This window comes from Thermobia domestica, chromosome 6, assembly GCF_964235325.1.
Source record: "Thermobia domestica chromosome 6, izTheDome1.hap1.1, whole genome shotgun sequence".
NCBI classification, from domain to species: Eukaryota; Metazoa; Arthropoda; class Insecta; order Zygentoma; family Lepismatidae; genus Thermobia; species Thermobia domestica.
The window spans coordinates 313,236,917-313,239,416 of NC_137459.1; the positions used below are offsets into that span (position 1 = coordinate 313,236,917).

The 2,500-nt window shown below is 57.9% G+C and overlaps 1 pseudogene; it reads left to right on the forward strand.

The window, feature by feature from the left end:
* Positions 1-2,500, forward strand: part of LOC145688656 (large subunit ribosomal RNA) — an 8,392-nt pseudogene that overhangs the window by 1,906 nt on the left and 3,986 nt on the right.

The following is a 2,500-nucleotide window of genomic DNA, read 5'->3' on the forward strand; positions in this document are numbered from 1 at the left end:
AGGGGTTAATTGGGACCCTCGTCCAGAAATACGGCACTAGTACGGCTCAAGTGCTATCTGGCTTAGCCTTCACGGATTTCCCAATGCAATACCCATCCTTTGGTCGAAAGGGAATCTGGTTCCTATTCCAGAACCGGGCAGCGGAACCGTATTCTACGGACCCTCACAGGTTCGTCAGGGTAACCTAACAGGACTCGGAGACGCCGTCGGGAGCTCTGGGAAGAGTTTTCTTTTCTGTTTCAGCGTTCACGTTCCCTGGAAGCATTTCGCATGGAGATAGGGAATAGAACGCGAAGAGCACCGCAGTTGCAGCGGTGTCCAGAGAGTCCCGATGGACCTTGAAAATCCGAGAGAGGGACACGTGGAGGTGTCGCGCCCGATCGTACCCATATCCGCAGCAGGTCTCCAAGGTGAAGAGCCTCTAGTCGATAGATTAATGTAGGTAAGGGAAGTCGGCAAATCCGATCCGTAACTTCGGGATAAGGATTGGCTCTGAGGATCGGGGCTAGTCGGGCTTGGTCGGGAAGTGGGTTGTTCGCTGACGTGCCGGGCCTGGGCGAGGTGACGGTCAAGGGTTACACCTTGTTCCTTAACCGAGTTCGGTCCCGTGCCTTGGCCTCCCACGGATCTTCCTTGCTGGGAGCGCCGGGCTACGGCTCGGTGTCTTGTCGGCTGCCATTCAACGATCAACTCAGAACTGGCACGGACCGGGGGAATCCGACTGTCTAATTAAAACAAAGCATTGCGATGGCCCTAACGGGTGTTGACGCAATGTGATTTCTGCCCAGTGCTCTGAATGTCAACGTGAAGAAATTCAAGCAAGCGCGGGTAAACGGCGGGAGTAACTATGACTCTTTTGCCTGTCTAAGCTGCGCTCTTGTACTATTTGCCCCGCTGGCGTCCCTCTCCCTGTTCGGGGGAGAGGGGGGTCAGCTGGGTGGGTAGGACAAGACGCGGCAAATGCCCTATGTACACCTCCACGTGGTGACAGGCGGGGTACCCCGATCACATCGGTGGATCTCCGTCCGTCTCCGCGGGGGGCTGGTGAAGAGCAGAACCATGGGCTTAACATCTAACCCTTTGAGCGTGCGTGCGGGGTCTTTACCTCGATCTTTGTTGGTGCCTCCAACTAGGGGAGGAGTGGGGCCTTAAAGCGAGGCTATAATAGATCCAGCAGGCCTGGCGACCTGTAGATGGTGGTCTCCTTATCAGGGCCTCGGGTAGTGGCCGTGCGATAGCAGCCCTCCGCTGAGTCTTCCTCATGAGGGTCTGTTGAACGCAAAGGAGTAGTGGTGGCTGGGTGCCTCGCTGCGTCCCAGACCAATCTCCCAGGAGCTGCTGTCCTCCGGCTAGTCCATGTAGGGGGAAGTTGAGGCCATAATGTCGCTAGTAGGGGGCTGAGGCGTGCTCGGCGCTAGGACCGCTCCTGGCTTGGTGGGGTAATCCAGGTGTGGTTCTGGCGACGAGCGCCCCTCTGCTCTCCTGCTAATATTGCTAACATCTGTCGCCCCAGCACCAAGCTGGTGCGAAATAAGTTGGTGCCTCTTCTTCTTCTGGGACAACTTGGCTGGTGGGTGGTGGCATATTCCTGGTTGAGATCCCACTGCTCTGGAGCCATCTGGCTGCTCCCTTGGCAGATGGGGGACCTGCCGGCCTTGCTGGTTGCCTCTTTCAGCGTCTACCCGCTGACCCCAATACCCTCCCCGTTCACCAACCCGCATGCACGCTCAACGGGTTTACAATACGCAGCTTGCTGCAACTTTTTCCCATGGTGCTCTCGCTAGCCTCCCGCGGTGGCGGGCGGTGTCCACCGCTGCGTTCGGGGGAGCTAACGTACTAGGGATCCGGGGGCAGGGGCTATCACCCCTTGTCTCCGTACGTCGGCCGCTCCCACGAACAAAGGAGAAAAGCCATCCACTCGTCGACCGCAGTCGACGAGGGCCGGCAGTAATACAGGGACCCCCCCTGCTTCGGCACCGCATGAAGCCTCTGAATATCCATGTACCGTACCGGGTTGTACGAGAACCTTCACCACGAAAACTGGCCTGGGTGTGCACGTTAAACGTGCACATCCAGAAGAGGCTAATAGGCGGGTTGACACCGAGCGTGTCAAAGCTAGATGGACACCTGAGGAGGAACGGCTGATGGCACGGGAGGAGGTTCGCCTCATCCGGGCCGGATGCCGGTTCCTTAATCAGGGCTTGGCTGAAGTCATCTCCGGGAGGTCGTTCGATTCCATCAAGAGCCATCGTAAGTCGCAAGCCTACCAGAGGCTTGTGCGCGAGATGCTCTCAACGACCCCCGCAGCTGCCCGTCCTCAGGTGAGCGAGGAACCCCCCCTCCAGATAGAGGTGCCTGATTTCACAGGTCTTCCCGCTGTCTTGGAGGAACCTTCTGAGGGTTCCCAGCTGGGCTCTGATACCGCACCTAGGCCATCTCCAGTCCCTTCGGGGGCTGAAGTTATTTCTGGCGATGATGGTGCCTACATCCGGTTCTCCTT